Below are 20,585 nucleotides of genomic sequence, written 5' to 3'. Positions count from 1 at the left end.
ATTTCAGTGAATCTTAAGCATGCATAAGTGTGCACAAGTTCTCACATCATATCTTGGAGAGTCCAGAAAATGTGCTGTTTTGGAGTGATGAGAAAAGAAATTGCAGTCATTTTGTTTCAACTGTTTTGTGTCTCATCTGCTTGTCAACTTATGAGTGGTATAAATTAATCATAACTACATTCCTGCTTACTAGTATTATCACCTCTGTATTCTCTTTTTAGAGGTAACAAAATTTGCTGTGAAATGTGCATGAAGGGTTACTCAGAAGCTGAATCCAAAACTATGCTCCCTGCTCTCTCTGCTATCCTCAAATGCTGATCAGCAAAATTAGCTGAGGGCTTACTGACAAGGCTGCTAGAGTCCATAACAATGAAGTTAGCATGAGAAAAAAAAAGACAAACAGATATTTATTTATTTACAATATTTATGTACCGCTCCCCATTGAAAATTTCAGAGCAGTGTACAAGATAAAACAAAACAAAAACAGAATAAAAGACTTTAAAATAGATTTTAGAAGAAGTAAAATGTACAGTAAACCATGGCTAGTCATTAAGAGAAGGCTTCCTGGAATAATGACGTTTTCATGAGGAGCTGAAAGGAATACAAGGTTGGAGTCTGCCTGACCTCTAGAGGCAGGGAATTCCATAGGGGGGGGGGGGGGCTACCACGCTGAAGGCTCTTCCTCCAGTGGACTCCACTTGGAGGAAGGGTCTATGTGGAACCACCAGGAGCATGCCCTCGGATGACCTCAGTGACTGGACTGGTTGGATGGGGAGAAGGCGCTCTCTCAGGTATGCCTTTAATTGCCACTATTTCTTGGAATGATGCATTCAGCATGGGGATGGGAGCACAACAGATTTCTTTTTCCTTCCATGCTTGACTTTTGGAAGTTTGATCTTTCTGGTTAGCTAATGGAAATGTTTCAGCTTTAAAAGCTTGAAATAAATTAACATATGCATAGCATATGAATACGTTTTCCTATGGAAATAGTAACAACGCTCTCATTTTGCACTGCCATCCTTTATCCTAGACCCAGTAAATAAGGACAGACTGCAATCTATAATAAATAAAAGCAAAATGAATGGAGGAGAAAACCACTACTCTCAGAACCTATTTTGTAGGATTATATATGATGTTAATCTTTTAGGTGCAGAGAGAGAATAGCATGTGTTCATTTTATCACAACCCAACTAATTATCATCATAGCTTTCTTTTCTTTTCTTTTTTTGAAATACTAAAAATACAAAACTTATGACTCATCAGTTCCAGCCACCATATATTTCAGTTGTATGGTTGCACAGACACTGTAAATAAGCAATTACCATTGTTGCTGGGAATTTATTTTGTTGTTACTGTGTCAATAATACAACTCTAATCTTTGTAGTTATGTTTGCAAGAGAGGTGCTGTAGAATCATAGACTTGATCAGTGTTCATCAAAACAAAACTGTAACTTGATCAAACAGCTGACCTTTTCTAACAAAGACTCTGCCTCCTTCTAGCCTAAATCAATTTTTTCAGACCTGCTGCACCATTATTTAACAGTTCACACAATCATTTATACCAGTACAAGTCCGAAGTTGATGTTCAACACTGTATTGTAATTGTTTAGATTTTATACTCACTTCACATAGGCAGTTCTTTTTTAAAAAATCTTTTTATAGGTATTATTGTTGTCAAAAAGAGTTTAAAACATAATTGCAATAGAATGCAAAAGAATTACATTGCAATATTAGTGTTACTTGGAGTAAGTTGTATTCATTGTAATGGATTCTATTTCCATATAAGTGACTTGGATTGGGTTAGTTAGCTTGCATTTAAATTGGATATAACCTTTAGGGAGTGCCATTTATATCTATTACTTATATCTATAGCTACTATCGTTGTGGATATCTAGAAGGAATTTCTGCTTAAAGTGTCCTTAGAAAAATACCTATGATAGACTTGGGGCATGTCTACACCAGCCATTTATCCTAGGATCGTCCTGGGATCATCCCTGTGCATCCAAATGACACACAGGGGATCCCGGGAGCAGGCAGGGACAATCCTTCCATTTTCCTGGGATAATCCTTAGGTGTAGAAAGGGCCTTAGACTAAAGAGGTATGATGCCAAGACATTTGCTACTAAAACTGTAAAAAATATAGTAACGTTATCAGGGGACAGAGTTTTCTTTTTCTTTTTTTTTAAAAAAAGCCATGTAAACTTTAAGATGAATATATTTGTATAGAAAGTCAGGGTAGGAAAGAAAAAAAACTTCTCTGACATTTTAAAGCTATTAAATTCATTTTAGAAAATCATCAATATGCATAGGATGCTAAAATACATTTTTAAGAATAGGGTGCAAGCAAAATGATATTTCATATGACAGATTTTTTTTTTAAAAAAAGCCATCTGCTGCATTAAGAATATTTGATATTTCACCATGGTATAGGCATTTGTCAGCAGTGTGACTCAGATAGCATGTAATTTGCTCTTGAAAGTATTCTCTTGCAGCCCTGTAGTTTTCAGGAGCCATTAAATGGAATTACCAACAAAAGTCTAGAGAACAACAGTAGGCTGCCAAATAGCTGAGCTGTGGATCTTCAAAGCCTACTTTTGATTACTTGCTAGGATAAAAAAAAAATCTTAATGTGTCAACTGTAATTATACTCATAAGTGGCATGATCCCAGGAGATGTGAGTATAAAAGGGCTTTTTTCTAGTGCTCATACGAAAAGAGAGTTGAAATTCTCTTGGATTTCTCTCATTATGGTTTATATATCCATGTAAACATATGATCTTCATGCTTGTATGAAGTCTGTAGTTCTAAAGGCAGGAGACACATTTGGCAGCAGGCAGGAATTAGCTAGGAGGGAAGGTTACAAACTGCATAATACTAGTACGAAAAGCTCACACTGTTTATGTCCACACCATATGGGCTGTTTATGAAAAGAGTTCTTGAGAACTGAGTCCTATTCTTTTCTAACCTGCATTCCCATTTCCCCCTATTCTTATCTTTTTTATTTTTCATTTAGCAGCAGTCCTTTCAATTAAATTTAGCAGGGCAGGGGCTACAGAAAGTTTATTTCTGTTATCAATTCAGCAGTGTTAGCCAGCCAGACAGCCAGTCTAATGATGGAGAGACATTTAGGAATGCTGACTGCCTTTGTTTACATGACGCAATATTCTTGCAGCTGCCTTGTGAGGATATAGATTCTCTATATAGTGAGGTATAAATGTATTAAATAAATGCATTCTAGTCCTTATTGTCTTCAGCATTTCACTGAGGATTAATTGGGGCTGCAAAGCAGCAAATAACATATGGTATGATTTGGAGTGATCAAATATTTAATGATGGGGAAAATGCATAGATAAAGGTTTGCTGCCAGCATTAGAATCAATATGATTTATGAACAAGGGAAATTGTATAGACAACCTTTTTCTTGCATTATCAGTTGCTTTGTAAAACTCTTTGATTTCTTATTTACATAGTATGAAAACATAGAAGAACAAATCTGGACATGAGATATGAACTGGAATCGAAACATTCCCTTTTCCAGATCAGGTAGCATGCTTTGCTTTATCATTCCAAGTCTGAGATATACTTTAACATTCTTGTAGTACTGCAGAACCTACTTCTCTGTGAGTTTATCCCACAGTGCTGCTGTAATATTTAAAAGGTACATCAGATTTAGAGTGATGAAGCAAAGACTGCCTCAGGAAATTCCAAGAAGATGATGAATGCTGTGGCCGCATGGGCAGAGCCAATTGCATGGGTCTTTGCCATGAAGTTGTCACCCAGCTTGAATTGTTTTGCCTGAATGGCATAGTTGTAGGTATTTAAACTTTATAACAACACACTGGAATAAACCCATAGAAATGTGAGGAATTTTTCAGCAATCAGATTAAGGCATTGTGATCCTGTAATGTTAACGTTTGTAGTGAAAATCTTCATGCTACATGTGCTTCATCAGATAAGAGATGGAGGAAAAGAACATCCAGCTTCCTCCATGGATATATTGCCTATGTTTCAACTAATCCAGAGCTCCATGTATAAAAGGTAGCATTCCTTAGTGACAGTACTCCTTAGAGACTTTGTGTCTATAAGCCAACAAATAGACTACACTCATTCCTACTGATAGCTTTCTGACAGATTGAAAAATAGTCTTCGTTTTCTTTCATATCTCCAGAACACCATCTGTGAGAGTACGCAACAGAATGGAAATTGCTCATGCAAAATGCGTGGAGGGAGGAGGAATGGTAGAATTTTGCAGTCTGTGAATTGCATCTTAGGGAAGTTGTTTGGCTGGTTCTTGTGGCTTCTGCATTGGTCTCAACGAGCAAGAAAGGGAAAGGAGGTAAATTGGCCTTTGGGAGGGCAGGGTCGGAAGGGAACTTTCCATTGGCAAGTCATGTATCATCTCACCAGAATCAAGGCTCTGAATGATACTTCAGCTCTTCTGTTGATATATGCAACCATATTTGTCTAAATGGCCAGGAGCCATCTGAAATTGAAGCTTGGGCAGACTGAAGTCTGAGGAATACAAAGAATGCATTTGGCAATATTCATACAAGCAAAGCTCTGAATGTTGGCAGGGTGCTGTATATTAAAATCCAACTCCAGAATGCTGATTTGCATATTGGTTTGAATTCTTTGATCTTCTAGCCCTTCTCCCATTGAACTTAGGTTTTACTACACATACTCACTCAATTAAAGTGGTTTTGCACATTATGGACTAGTTCCACTATGAAACACCATACAGTTCCTTCTTCTACAACCTAGAGAGTTTGCCCACAGAGACTTAGGTCTGATATTCAGCAGCTTGTAGTGGTAGAGTCTCAGAGCTGATAGTCCTACTTACGAATGTTCTTTAGCCTGCTGTGAAGGCAGGCATAAAGGTATGACTATGAATAGCAGCAGCCTGATTAGTAATCCTGAAAAGAACAAGGGGATCTGCCATTCTGAGTATTACAATTCAATACTCTTAGCTGTGCAGTTCTGACTGAAGTGAAATATGCACCGTTATCATGTTTTGGACAGAACAGGATGCTCTCTTGTAGCTTAGCTGCCCAGAGATAACTTTTTAAAGCTTAACATTTTCATCAGCCATAGAACTTGCAAAATTCAGAATTTTTGATGGAAGAAATTACAAAATTTTGAATGTGTGTAGAGGCAGGGAATTGATGATGGTAGTAGAAGAGAATTGTGGTTGCAGAATATTGGAACTACACAGGCTCAGGGATGGATGAAAGAGAATCAGGGATACAAAGAATACTTATTTTATTTATTTATTTATTTATTTATTTATTTACAATATTTATATATCACCCCCCCCATTCAGAATTTCGGAGCAGTGGACAAAATAAAATAGAATAAAAACACATTAAAAGTACATTTTAAAACAAAGTGCAAAATAAATCATGGCTGATCCTTAAGGGAAGGCTTCCTGGAACAACAACGTTTTCAGGAGGCACCAGATGGAATACAAAGTTGGTGCCTGCCTGACCTTCAGAGGCAGGGAATTCCATAGGAAGGGGTGGCACCATAGTGAAGGCTCTTCCCCTGGTGGACTCCAGTCACACAATTGGTCTATGTGGAACCACCAGGAGCATGCCCTTGTATGACCTCAGTGACAGAGCAGTTTGATAGGGGTAAGGTGCTCTCTCAGGTATCCTGGTCCCAAGTTGTTTAGGGCTTTGTACACTAGTACAAGAACCTTAAACCTCACCTGGTAGCGAATAGGCAGCTAGTGTACTTCCCTCAGCAAAGGAGTTACAAGCTGGAAAGGAACAGCTCTGGACAACAGCCGAGCTGAAGCATTCTGCACTAGCTCCAGCTTCTGGAGCAGTTTTAAGGGCAGCCCCACATAGAGTGCATTGCAGTCATCTAATCTTGAGGTTATTTATCCAGGCTACTATCTATTGAAAACCCTCTGATTTCTGAGCCTTTATCACCCAGACAGTTTATTTTCATGTTTTGCTCCATTATAAACATGTAAGGAGAAATTTTCAGGATTGACCTCCCCACCACCACCACCATTCTGAAAGGTTGTAATGCTGTTCTAAGTCTTAGTTACCACCAGTAAGAACTTTAAGCTCAAGTATCCCAGTGTATTTTTGTATTTTGACCTGTTTGTTTTGCCTTTGGTCCTGCCCATTACTGGAATGTGGTCCCCAAGAGCTTTTCTAAATTGAATTGAGGGGAGACATGATAGCACTCTTCAAATATTTGAAAGGTTGTCACACAGAGGAGGGCCAGGATCTCTTTTCGATCCTCCCAGAGTGCAGGACACGGAATAATGGGCTGAAGTTACAGGGACCCAGATTCCAGCTGGACATCAGGAAACCTGACTGTTAGAGTAATACGACAATGGAACCAGTTACCTAGGGAGGTCGGGGGCTCTCCCACACTAGAGGCCTTCAAGAGGCAGCTGGACAGCCATCTGTCAGGGATGCTTTAAGGTAGATTCCTGCAATGAGCAGGGGGTTGGACTCGATGGCCTTGTAGGCCCCTTACAACTCTGCTATTCTATGATTCTATGAATTCGACTCTAGGGCTGAAAGAGGTTCAACACCTGGTTGTACTGATTGTTTCCAAGAAGGCATTGCAATGTTCCCCCATCTTTTCTTCCTTAATGATTTTCTGCAGTTAGAAAAAAGATGGAAAAAGTTGGAAAACACAGAGTTATGAGTAGAAGATGATGTCATCTGGACTACCCAGAAATTTCGTTGAATGAGGCAGCACAATAAAAGCCTAGTCCGGGAGCACCCATAATGTCAGATATAAGTGCTGAAAGGCCCAACTGTGCTAGGCAGAGAGTTTCATTAGCACTTGCTGCTTATCCAACACTTTTTTTTAACCTTTAGGGCTCCATCACACCAGCGATTTAGTGCACTCTCGCCATGCCTCATGTGCGTATTTGCGTCAGAGTACTCACATGATGCCGTGCCTGTCCTGACACCCTGCCTCTTCCCCAGCCTTTTCCGTCTGTTCCTAGAATGCCTAAAGTCTGGATTATTTTCCCTAAGCACATTTAATGCACCCTTAAGCCTCCCTGTAGTGCTGTACTCTCATGTTTTCCTTTGTTGGGTGTGTGTGCTGTGACTGGAGCCTTGCTGTTGGCTTGAATGGATTGCATCAGGTCCTGGCAGGGAAAAGCGATCTCTCCCAGCAGCCAGCTCCAAGCCTCAATATAAAACCCAAACCTTGCATCCCAGGCTCAAAAGCATTATTTTAAATCGTACAATGCCCAAATCTCTGCAGAGACATAATTGCACTCCCTCGATGCCCCCAAAGAGCCAGACTAAAGGGTTATTCCATTTTTGCTGGGCAGAAAGGTGGTCTGGTTGAAGTACTCATCTGACAGGACCTGCTTGTATATGTCTTGTTAAAAAAGGGGGGGTAAGGAGCAACCAATGAACTGGAGGGAGGAAGAAAAGGGGTGGTATGGAGTGGAAGAGCAAACAAGTGAAAGAGCAGCTTGAAAGGGACCATAAGCTTGATGTGTTTAGGCATCGGAGGTAAAAACCACGGATGCAAAGCAGGGGGGAAATACGCGTGATGGTGGAGCCCTTAGTATAAAAAGAAAAAGAAGGCGTTAGCACTTCTACTTCAAATCTATACATTAATATAAGAACTTCGTATATCTTAATAAGCATTTATAACAGAATGTCAGCTGTAGGACATATGTTCAAATGTAGCAAAAGCGGTAAGATCTTCAGTTTGTTGAATGATAGGTGGTGGGTGTTTATCTTTCTAAGCTTAAAGTATAAGTCTTTTTGCAACTGTAAGAGCTCTCAGTATCCACTTTTGCTGTCCATCTGCTAATTCCCAGATCGCATGGATGTAATTTAAAAGTGCATGAACATCCTCTATTATCACAGATTTTTCAAGAACAAAATTTATAGGAGCAATATGCAAATACCAGTTCTTCTATTGGATTCTGTCAAACTTTTCTTTTTATGAACAGCTGTTGAAATCAACCAGGTTCTGGGACAGAAAACATTCCCTCAACTTGTGAAATGTAAAAGAGGCACCTTTATATTAATACTATTCAGACATTACTCAGTTTGAATGTATCTAGGCTTTTTCAGAAATTCTACTGCATAGGAGGTGGGTTAATGAGCATGAGTGGGCACAATCCTGCTTGCCCGATCTACACCAAGCAGGATATAACACTTTTAAAATGGTATGAAAAGGATATATGTAATGTGTCCTGGGCCTGAACAGTTGTCATAACCATTATAAACCGTTATAAGCAGTAGTGTAGATCCTGCCTATGTTTTCAGTCTAACATCTGAACAATGCTGTTAAGTCAGATCATTATTCCATTTGTCCTAGTACTACCTACCAGAATGTATCAAAGGTCTTTTCCAGTCTTGTCTGGCTCTTTTCAACTGAAGATATGAGGGATGGAATCTGGGATCTTCTGCATGTACTATATAATCACTGAGCTATGGTCCCTTCTCATACCATTTCTCCAAAGTGTCTCCTATTTCTTTCTCAAAAACCTGCCAGTACAAGCAATCTAGATACATGTTTTTACTCTTCAGTGGAAGAAATCTACAATGGAAGTAAGATATACCGTATTTCTTCAATTCTAAGATGCACTTTCCCCCCGCCCCCATATAAACTTCTTTAAAAGTGGGGTGTGTCTTAGATTCGCGGGTCGTTTATTATTTCTTAGAATCAAAGTTTTTTTTTCTGTTGGTGGTACTGAAATTAGTGTGCGTCTTACAATTGATGGCGTCTTAGAATCGAAGAAATACGGTAGCCTTCTTTTTTTAAAAAAAAACAAAATCACCTATGTCTTCCTTAGCCTGTATTTCAGACATCATCCTATTTGGCTTTGACAAAATTGAGAGAGGGTACTATTTATATTTAATATGTAGCTATTATTTTCATGCAGCTTGCACTTGAACCAATGTTGTCAAACTGACTCCTTCAAAGGTCTCATGAAGGGATTGAATAATTCGACAGATGTGCAAGTCTTGTGGGAAATCTACAGATACTTTTTAACATTATTCCTTTTAATTAGAAACTCATTTCTTGCAGGCCTAATGGAAGGACTAGGATTTAATATAGTTGCATAATAGGTTTCCATTTAAACATACTTAAATAATTATGAGAAGTCATTAATGGTAAGAGTGGAACAACATCTTCTAAAGCTGATGCTTCACAGTGGATGTTATAAAGTAGGCAATTGTAGGTTCATAATGAGCAATTCAGATTATTTTTGTATAGTTCCATGTATATATTTTAATAGTTTTCTTTTTCTTCAGTAAATGTTCTCACGGATGAATAGCTTTTAATTAGGGGTGTGCACGGACCCCCCCGCTCCGCTTCTCTACCAGATCCGCGATTTGTGGATCGGGCCGCTTCACTCTGCCCCCGCTCCGTCTATGTCCGCTCCGCTCCGCTGCGGAGCTCCGGATCCGGATCGGAGCTCCGTTCCCCCCCCATAGGCTTGCATTAAGCTAAAAAAGTATACAACTTTTTTTCTGTTAAAGTTAGAAACCTCAAGTTTGGCACCATGACACCTCATGGATGTATACACATGCACGCCAAGACTCAAGGCAATCCCATCATCCCCTGATTTTTGGGGAATTTATGAAAATCGGACACCCCATTCACACCCCTTTCGATAGCTCCATCAATTTGCACGTTAGAAACCTCAAACTCGCCACCATGACAGCTTATCCAGGGATACACATGCATGCCAAGACTCAAGGCAGTCCCATCATCCCCTGATTTTTTGGGAATTTATGAAAATCGGACACCCTATTTGCAGACATGGGCTGTTCTCTGACGGTTTGACAGATAAAAAAAATTTGAAGCGGGCACCCTCCCAGATGCCACCCTAATACTAATTATAATATTATGTATAAGAATATAATACTACTACTAATAATAATATGTATAAGAATATTACTAATACTATATGTAGGGAAATGGGACAAGAAGTGTGTATGCTTTGCCCAAACAGGATTTGAAATGCTCAATCTGTGGCTGTTGCACTTCACAAACAGTGCACACAGCACACTCACACAATAACACAGTCACACACACAGTCCAAGCAACAGAGAGAAGAAATAGAGAATAATTTTTTGGGGGTATTTTTTTTGTATTTAGAAGAAAGAAGGAAGATGAAACACAGTCAGGCTTTAAGAGAGGGAAAGGGGGGGGGGGGAAACCAACCAAACAAACAAACACTCCAAAATTTAAAAATAAAGTTTATATTAAACCAAAGTAAGGGAAAAACACAGAGCAAACTAAGCAAAAAGTCAGAAAGAAGCAAACAAACACACACACACACACGCCAAGCTAAATCTAATCTATCTCCAAACACAGCAGCAGCACCTAACTAACTCCTCTCCCCACGAACGCTAAACCCACAAGACGCTGAGAGCTCAAAGCTCTGAGGGTGCCTCTGCCTTAGTCCCCCCCTCCAACACTGGGATTGGAGGATGCTTCATGAGATGATCAATTCTCATCAGGATTGGGAGTTGAATGTGCCTGTCATCGCTTCTAAAAAAAAAAAAACCCGCCGGTTTACCCGCTGTCCCTGTTTGTTTACCCGACTTTTCCAAAAATTCTAGCAAGCGAACCGCAGCATGCAGAGAGCTGAGAGTAGGCTCAAAATGACCCCCATCCATGACTCTCTAAGCACAATAAGGTTCAGAAAGATAGCTTAAAAAACAACACAGTTATCCCCGATTCTTTTCCGCAATGCAATCCTATGGGCAAAATTTTTCAAAATGGCGATTGGATCGCTCCGCGTAAAGAGAAGCGCTCCGCCAATGGCCGCTTCTCTTCGCCTTGCTTCTACGGGTCCCCGGTCCGCTTCTACTCCGCCTCTGGGCAAGGCGGAGCAGGCCAATTCGCTTCTGATTCGCCGCTTCTAATCGGAACGGAGCACATCCCTACTTTTAATATCATAATCTGAAATGTGATGTTGAAGCCTTTGAACTGAAAGCTTCTGTGACATCATTGCAGTATAGCAACTGGCTGCAAAGGGGAGGGAGGGGAGCTCATTTCAATGAAATACCTTCTGTTCCATCTTTCAGGCTTTTATGATATAACTACTAGAAATTGGGGGCTGCCATGTCCTTGGCAATGGGGCAGAGAAATTTGTGTTTGTGTGCTTCTCCAGCAGGGAAAGGTAAGAACAGAGATTGGTTCCCTTCCACTACCATTCTCAGAGACTCCCAGGTCCTAAGTAGCAAGGATAGTTGTTGTTGTTGTTGTTGTTGTTGTTTTTAAAAATTGTTCTGATCAGGGCTCCAAAGGCAATCAATCAAAAGGAAATCACAATTAGAATCCAAGCAGCATTCAATCCAGTGAAGAATCTCATGGGAAGACTTACAGTCAGAAATAGCATCAGGAGACGGTGCTGGAAGGATCCAAATAGCCAGGCAGGAAATCAGACAAGTGTAAACAGAGATAAAGCAGAGTACTGAAAAAGCAGGTATTTGTTAGCATAATGAAACACATAATATGCGGGTAGCTTCAGCTCACCTATAACAAAGACAAGGCAGAGTCTACAAAGTGACTCTTGAAAATGTTTTTGCCCAGACAAAGACTGTCACCCTTGTTTGTTTCAGAGTGCCTCCTCATAACATTCAAACTCAGCACGGTTCCCTCAGCATGTTTGATTTATTATTATGGCAACCCTGAATGGGTTTTAGCCAATTACAAGTCATATATAAAATCAAATACAACAAATACATCAATACATATATTACATTATTATATATAACCCTCAGCATGTTTGTTAATCATGCACAAAGCACCCTGAGAACCCATGACTTGATGTTGGGTTGTTCAGGGTGGTGTGTTTTCAGACTGGGTTGTCGTGACATGTGAACCTAGCAGAGTGGCTTATGTATGGCTTCTTGGAAAGGGCTAAAAATTGCAAGAGCAGCGAAAAATCCGGTTGCTCCTTGTGATCTCACTTGTGCTGCCTCCATACTCCCTTGCCTTCTGCTCCTCCTTTGATAGACTGATAAGAAATGACACTTGTTAGTTTACTCCTCCAGTTTGTCTCCTCCCTAGACAGTGAGACCATTCCCCCTCACCTTTGGGGAGAATTGCACAAATGTAACTTTTAAAAAATTTCTGAGAAATGTGTATAAATTCAAAGTAATTACTACCCTTATTGACAGTAACTGCTGAACTTTAGCAAATTTGCACAATCTCCAACAGTTAAAAAAAAAAGTTAAATTTGTGCAAATTTCCCCAAAGGTGAAAACAATAATGTTACATTTGCACAAATTCTACAAAAACCTCTCTACTGCAGTAATGAGTGCATTTGCGGTAATTATTTAGGGTGACTGTTTGGAAAGGAGGACAGGGCTCCTGTATCTTTAAGAGTTGTTTAGAAAAAGGAATTTCAGCAGGTATTATTTGTATGCATGCAGCACCTGGTGAAATTCCCTCTTCATCACAACAGTTAAAGCTGCAGGAGCTATGCTAAAGTGGCCAGATAGAAAAGAGGGCAGGGCTCCTGCAGCTTTAATTGTTGTGATGAAGAGGGAATTTCAGGTTCAGTGTATATACAAATGACACCTGTTGAAATTCCCTTTTCTACACGATTGTTAAAGATACAGGAGCCCTGTCCTCCTTTTCATGTGGTCACCCTAAATAATGAGTGGAGTAGACTGCTGAGGTTGTGGTACCAAGGCCCCCCTGGAGCAGGTAAGAGCACTACAGGGGTAACAAGCTACAGCAAGCTGCAGAGCACATGATTGTCTTTTGAGAGTAACATGGGTTAACCATCGAGCAACCAACCTACTGTGGTTAATTTTCAGCATGGCTTATTGTGAAGTGTGAAGCAGCGCAATGAGTTCATATACTCCAAGTAGGACTCTGCATTGAACTGGGGAAATTCTGGTTCAAATGCCAGAGATTCTGATGTAATCTAGTTTGATGCGGTCAACACATTTCACAGCAAACTTGCATAAGCCATTGCCACCTTCTCAGATCCATTTGGGGTACAGCATAAGCTTAGAAATATAGAATGGAAAATTCATTTTCTTGGGTTGAAAATAGTGGAATACTACCTCCTTAACTGATATTAGAATGTAAGAAAAGTCCTTCTGGATCGCTCTAAAAGTTCCATCTAGCCCAGAATCCTGCTTTCTGAAATTGGCCCATGAGATGCCCTGGGAAGCCCACAGGCAGGACTTAGCCTTCTCCCACTGCTGCTGTTCAATAACTGGCATTTTGTGGCATGTTCCATATATCCATAGTGGCTAATAGCCATTGATAGACTTGGGCAGGATCTACACTACTGCTTTAAAATGGTTTATAACAAAAGTGGCAACCGTTGAGGCCCAGGACACATTCCATATACAGTTTTCAAAAAGTTTTCAAAGTGTCATATCCTGCTTGGTGTAGATCTAGCCCTGTTCTCTGTGAATTAGAGTAATACCCTTCTAACACTATCTAAGCTAGTGGCTGTCACCACGTTCCATGAAGAGAATTCCATGAAATACTTCCTTTTGTCTTTTGTATCTATTGGCCATCAATTTCATTAGGTGACTAATACTGTGAGAGGAGGAAAAAAATTCTCTTTGCACACTCCACTTCATGCATCATTTTACAAAACTATATAATCCAAATTGCTGTTCCTTTTATGTACTAGGATGCTGATATATTCATAAATTAATACAATGAGTGAAGAGCTTTTCTCTGATGATATTTTAAAGGTTATCTAGCTGATTCCATGGCAGAAGGAGAATGTAGATGGCTGTGTGGGAAAGAATGGAGTCAGAATGAGACATCGTGGTTTCTTAGAGACTCCAGGTCCTCACATCCTTTCCTGCACAGGCTGTACAGCTAAAGATGTCTCAGTAACCAGAGCCTACTTGCACTCATACAGTCTGTTATGAGTAACAGATGACTCACTCTTCACTGGAAGCAGCACAGTACCAAAGTGTGAGAGATGCCCTTGTTTTACACAGAATTGTTATATAATATTGGGCACAACAGCTTTTCCTCTTAGAACACATTTTGTCCACTGCCCAAAATGAGAGAGACCATGTTCCAAATAGAAATGTCTTTCTAAATTGTCAAGTACTGCAGCTGGGCAATACAATTAGTACAAACTAAATGTGCCTCTGTAATTTATAATAATACAAGAGGATATGTGTCTGTCTGTCCATCCATCAGCAGCACCATAGTGCCAAGAGTGTAAAATGTAGACTGTAAAACCGAAAACTTGGCATGCATACTAAGGGGAACCTGTGGGTGCACATATTGGGGTTATTTCATTCTTTTATAAACAACAACACCCTCCAATTAATTGTAATGGGTCTGTCTGGTTGAATCCTGCAATAACATCTTCAGTCACTAAAGGGAGACTTCTGTAAGCATTATACAGCTTTGCAGTCCATACAGTTGGAAGCCAGGGGTGATTAGTAACCTGAGAGACAGATTTATATGCCTCCCCCCTCCCCACTGCTGAGGGACAGCTCTTCCTCAGGGGAATGGAGTGGGCAGACCCCCCCCCCAGTGCTTTCAGTCACTAGGAGCCGAGTTACCTAATCAGTGCATAGTTTTGTGGTCAGTACAGTTTTATTTATTTATTTAGTACAATTATATACCGCCCCATAGCCGAAGCTCTCTGGGCGGTTTACAAAAGTTAAAAACAGTGAGCATTAAAAAGTATACAAAATTTTAAACCATCAAAAACATAAAAACAACAGTATAAGGGGAGTTTAATTGACTGAGAGACACAGTTATATGCTTGCCCCTCCCTCCTACTGTGGGGCAGCCCCCCTCAGGAGAATGGAATGGAGAGATTCCCCCCCCTTAAAAGGCTATAAGGATGCACCTGGCAAATGCCAGTGGGCGTGGCTTCACTCAGACAGGATGGGCACAATGTGTCCAGTTCTCTGACATCTTGAGGGTTTGCTTGAAGGCTTTGCTACATCAACTTAAGGGCTATTTAGTAGGTCACAGGACACAGTTATAACACTGCTCCCTCCCCACTGCTGTAAGGCAGTCCCCCTCAGGGGAATAGCATGGGAAGTACTCTCTCTCAGGGGGCTACTGGGATGCACCATGGCAGGGTCCATTCCTAGGGGTGCCAACAAGCATGGCTTCACTAAGGCAGGGCAGGCATAATGTGTCCAGATGCAACTATCTACAGAATAGATCTGTACAGCACTAAAAGTTGTGAGTGAACTAGTAATAGATGAAACAACTGAAACATCTTTATACCATATACAGAGAAACAAGAGCCTCAAGACAGATCAAATGAAATGGCAGCAGCACAAAATAGCTGTAAGACTTCAAAAAGGGGTTTGGTTTGATTACATCAAGTGACAGCATGAAAAGAAAACCTATTAGACACTAACATTTTCTTAAAAGGAGAGTGGGGAGAGATGTAATGATGGTAGAAATCAAAGTATTTCACAAGTGGGTGTATGGAGGGGAGCAGTTCTAGAGAACTCTAGCAGAGAATTTAACTCTCAATCAATAGAAACAAATACTTTATCGATCTGATTCTGGGATCAAATGTGCTCCAAGAGAGCCATGAAATACCATACCTATTGGGAGGTATAGACACCATTTTGCAAGTAAAACCATTTTTATTAAGAACCTTTCTTTTCCAGAAAACAATATATGGTGAAGAAATAACCAGGGTCAGCTATAACCCGCAGTGTAAAGTATGTAACACCCTGGAAAAATCAGAGGTCTAAATCATGCAGGAGCTTGCATGGATAGAAAAGGGTTCCCACTGCAGAAGTTCACCTTTAATGTGTGAAGGGTGACAAGGCTGGTGATGGAAAAGGGTCTAGTTCGCATGCCTGTTCTTGCTCTCCCATTGCGTGTATTCTTTAAACCCTAAAAATGAACACCTGTACTTTTGTTCTTACAAATTTCAGTCATTGCATCGACCACAGAGATTACACTTGGCCCTTTTCTTGGTGTCAACAGTAGTGCTATTGTGGTAAATCTTGAAGTGAAAGTGCTCATCACGACAGTCCCCATAGACATGCCCCCAAGGAGAGTCCAAAACGTCAGGCCACTGAGTTGATTCATATCAACAAACCAGTTCTAGCAGTTTTCATTTTTATCAGGAGCAGGTCTTTTAAAAAACGAATGGGTCTTATTTGCCCATTTGTGACCAAGTCACCCCAAAATGCTTTTCATTATAGCAGGAAAATCCTCTAGAGCCCTCTGGAATCCATTAGTCTCCAGGGATAGACCATTTTAATAGGTCTTCCACTCTTTCAGAACGGAAAGGCCACTGAGAGTCAAAGGGCATGTCTACACCTAAGGGTGTAGCAGGGGGAGGGGGGAGGATTGTGGACTTACCTTCTTCCACGATCCTCCCCCAGTGTCTGTGGTCAATGCAATGACTGAAATTCAGAAGTGCCAACCAATATATATTTTTTTGGTTTTCAGGAAGCAGCAAGAAAACACAAACTATAGTGGAAGAAACTAAGGCCTTTGCTAGACTACGGGTTAGCCCGGTTTGAACCTCGGGCTCACCCCTGTGCATCCAGATGATGCCCAGGGGATCCCGGGGCTCAGGCAGGGGTCAACCCTCCCTGGCCCTGGGATAACGGGCACCACTTTTGGCCTGGTATTTCCCGCAGTCTCGGGCTGAGCCCGAGACCACAAGCATGTAGCGCGTTCCACCGCTTTTCATGCCTACCGCAATTACTTGCAAGTAGCTGGGAAAAGTGGCGGATGGGGCAGGAGGAGGAAGATCTAAAAGTGTGTGTGTGTGGGGATTAACATCTACCTCATTGTCATGGTTGAATTACTTCCTATTGAGATTTAGGGCATGTGTACATGATTCATTTATCCTGGGGTCATCTCTAGGTTGTCCCTGTACATCCAAATGATTCACAGGGGATCCTGGGGTCAACCAGGGATGACCACAGCCTTTCCCTGGGATAATTGAAACTAGGGTTTTCCCAATTTTCCTGCGTGAGGTGGCTCCATGCCTATGGGGGTGGGGTGGCAGCAATTTCTCCATCACTGGGATGGTGGTGGTGGGGACGTTGGACACAGAGTTTGGCAGTGGTTTGGCATTTTTTTAACTTACTTTTTCACCCCTCTTTAAAAAATGTCACCTGTAATGTTCCTCTTCCCTTCCAGGACATCACATGGCCGTACAGATTTAAGTCAATGGGACACTGCCAAGTAAACAAGTTTAGGAGCTGTACAAGCAAGGAACCATAGACTTACGTTCTGATATCTATCAGATGAAAATAGGTTCACTTACTTTCAAATATCTTATATAATAAGATAGCAGCCAAGGTTGGTTTAAAACAGGAAGAATTGCAGTGACTGTGGACCCCCTTTTGACTCTCCACCAACTGAATTACCTACCTCAAGAATAGGAAAGGAATCACAAACCTGTAACAGTAGCACTGATAGCAGAAATGCATTGCTGCCACCATCCAGAAAAGACACATTTTACATTCAGATTAGTGATGTACAAACTTGCCCTGAGTGAATTCATTATTTACTCCATGAGAAGCTAATTCTTACACATGGACTCAAATGAGACTTCTCCATTAATATGAAATCTCTATACAGTGCCCATGCACAATATCAAGGTGCTCTTGGGAGCTGTTGTTTGAAGCTGTTTTTAAGGGAGGGGCCATGGCTCAGAGATAGAGCACCTGTTTTGCATGCAGAAAGTCCTAGGTTCAACCCCCAGTATCTCCAGGTAAGGCTAGGAAACCTTGGGGAGCCACTGCTAGTCAGTGTTGACAATATTAGCATAGATGGACTAATGGTCTGACTCTCTATAAGGCAGCTTCCTATATTCCTATGAATCACGTAGTATGGTATGCGACATGCATCACCACATTATCTGGCCCCTTTTAATTGATTGTTTTTATGTGGCCTGCTTGCGTGATGATGTCATGCGATGTTTATTTGCCATCGCTGATTGCCAGTATGATGGTGGACCCACAGAATCCTCCTCCTCCTTGAAGACAGAGTTGTGACAGCTGTGACAACAATGAAGGAAGCGGCTAATGAGATTGCTTCAAATACATCATGGGCGGGGGGTCTAGGTGGCAGGACAACTGAAAATTTAGGGTGAAGATCTGGGTACTACTTTAGTGGGCATGCTCTGAAGCTTGCAATCAATTCTGAAATTAATAGTGAATTCATAATACATTGATCCAGACTCACTACAAAGGTGAGGATTATTTATTTTATTTATTTATTTAAAACATGTGTATCCCGCCCTATATCATTAAGATCTCAGGGCGGCATACAGATTACAAATGGATGAGTTTCGACCCACAAGCCAAGCAACATGACTAATTCAACTGTGTATGTTTTTAAACATTGTCGATGAAATGACAATGTTTGTCATTTACTATATACTATATAGTATAGTATATACTATACTATAGTATAGTATACTATACTATACTATATACTATAGTATATATACTATACTAATATACTATATACTATATACTATAAATTTTATCATTTGAAAAATTGGTAGCATTATTATACTTTTTATCAAAACAAGACAGCTAACGTTCTAGCAGCCAAATCCATACATCTAGGGAATATTTCCCACTATTAGGTATGAATTTGGCTTGCACCAGCATTTGGTACACATCATGCACAATTCATCAAAATGTTCTACAGCAAAGCCTCATTGAAATGACTAGGAGCTGCAAAAGAACACAATAGTGTCCTTAGGAGCATCCAATGAGACATGTGAAAGAGAACTTCCAGATGAAGCGTGGCCATGGCGAGAGCAAAAGTATTGTTCCTTTTAAGTTAATACAATTGGAAGGTACGGAGTTTGTGAAGAGTTTTCATCTGTCTTTGATTTAAGCACATGATTTCTGCCCAAATAGTACTATTTGAAATTAACACTTCAGTATTTCATAAATACATTATATGAATTTCAGAAATATTCCATTTGCATTTCATAAAATTATGTTTGTTTCTAATGAATGTTTTACATGCAAATTGAAAACTATTAAACTGCAGTGTATGTCAAACTTTCAAAGTTTCTCTCTGGATTGCCTACATAGTAACTTTTCTAAGTCAAACAAGAAGTCTTTAGCAAATGAACAGTTTCCAGATACACAGAAGCTTCCATTCTTCTCTTAGTAAATATCTCTGAGTTATTCTGGGTATTTGTTTACAATAGTAAATTCCAACCGTTGCTCAACAGCAAACCCTTGAACTTAAAATTGCTGTTCCTTTTACAAGTCTACCGTTTCACTGAAGACACCACAATGTTGTTTTCCATTGATTGCATACCTGTCAGCTCTGATGGTTTATCTCATTTGTGCCCAGCCACTGACATTGTTTTGTAGTTAAAAATTATGGAATTAATTATCCACTCAAGGATTAATGTGTGTGTGTGTGTGTGTGTGTGTGTGTGTGTGTGTGTGTGCAGCACAATGTTATGTATGTGTTTAAATGAATGAGCTTACTTCCAGGGGTGCAGCCTTAGACCATATGGCTTCAGTCTTTTTCCTGAGCCACAATCTTAATTGAGGCAGGTCCTCCTGGAGTTTTCCTCATTAAATTGTACTAATCCTCTCCCACTTCGACATAGCGCTAATCTTGACCCCGTGAAAAGAAGCTGCATCTACCAATTCTCTTCAGAAAATGCTTTACGTTGCTTCTTTGCTAACTAGACAGCAACCGTACAAGCAAAATGTACATTTGTGCAAACCATGTGCAGGAAAAGTTAGATTGCCTAGAAAACAATCTAACATTTTCTGTTTAAAAATAGGCATGCCTCTGTAGAAGGTCAGAAATTGCCTAAAATAAATTTTGTCGAGGTTTGTCACGTCTTTCTGTGTGATTCAGCCAAAGAGCTTGTGTCATTTTATGAATGCAACTGCATGTAATGAACAGTTGCCATACCAATAGCTAGGAAGAACACATTACTTATGGGTACCTCCTCCACATGGACTACCTACACTGCCTCCACATGTACTGTTGTAAATGTCTTGGAAATACAAAATACTATGCTAAATTACTCATTACTGAAGGAAAATGCATTCTTCTCCCCACCCACCCCATATTTATGGAAGAGTATGGGCAAAACAATCCTATGCTCCCATTGCAACTGGATCAAAAACATGATGCCATTAGTCTGGTGAAACAGCCGCAGCATCAATGCATACTCAGCCTTTGACTGGAGGGAGAAACAAAACCAAACCAGAATATAAGAACTGCAAAAATGGCAGACATGACCAAGATGTTCCTTGAAACATCACCCCAGCCCACCAATGAAGGAGACTGTGCTAGTGATGCCCACGCAGACACAACCAGTGAACTCATGTTGGGAGCCCCCCACTCCAGTGGCACACAGCCCTTCATCACAACATACAAGAAATGCAAGATGATGACACAATATGCCCAATCCATCAGCCCCAATGGCACAGCCAACAGTGGCACAAGCTGAGGTTCAAATCCCCTAGTGTTCCTCCCAGCCACCATTTTGTGGTACAACACACAAAGGGAAGGAAGGTGAGCCTACATGACTCAATTCCAACAGAGCTCCCTGGTCAGGATATCTGCAGAGAGCACACACAGCCAACCTGAGAGAAGGGCTCAAGACTCTTTTGCCAAGGGGCCAGGAAC

The sequence above is a fragment of the Elgaria multicarinata genome, chromosome 9, assembly GCF_023053635.1.
Source record: "Elgaria multicarinata webbii isolate HBS135686 ecotype San Diego chromosome 9, rElgMul1.1.pri, whole genome shotgun sequence".
NCBI classification, from domain to species: domain Eukaryota; kingdom Metazoa; phylum Chordata; class Lepidosauria; order Squamata; family Anguidae; genus Elgaria; species Elgaria multicarinata.
Note: the sequence above shows the minus strand (reverse complement) of the source record.